The sequence below is a fragment of the Chinchilla lanigera genome, unplaced genomic scaffold (genome assembly GCF_000276665.1).
Source record: "Chinchilla lanigera isolate Chin_1 unplaced genomic scaffold, ChiLan1.0 scaffold00014, whole genome shotgun sequence".
NCBI classification, from domain to species: Eukaryota; Metazoa; Chordata; class Mammalia; order Rodentia; family Chinchillidae; genus Chinchilla; species Chinchilla lanigera.
The window spans coordinates 32,922,011-32,922,301 of NW_004955415.1; positions in this window are offsets into that span (position 1 = coordinate 32,922,011).

The following is a 291-nucleotide window of genomic DNA, read 5'->3' on the forward strand; positions in this document are numbered from 1 at the left end:
TAGGCGTGCACCACCATGCCTGGCTTTCTTCTTCTTGAGACAGGGTCTTACTTTGTAGTTCAGACTGGCCTTGAACTCACTATGTAGTGCAGCCTGGCCTAGAACTCAAAGTGATCCTCCTGCCTCAGCCTCATGAGTGCAGAGATTATAGGCATGCATCACCATGCCCAGCTATGCCTTTTTAAAAATTTATTTCTTTATTTTGAGGCAGTCTCACTAAGTTGCTCAGGTTGGCCTCAAATTCATGATCCTCTGCCTGAGTCTCCAAATTAGCTGGGTGACAGGCTTATA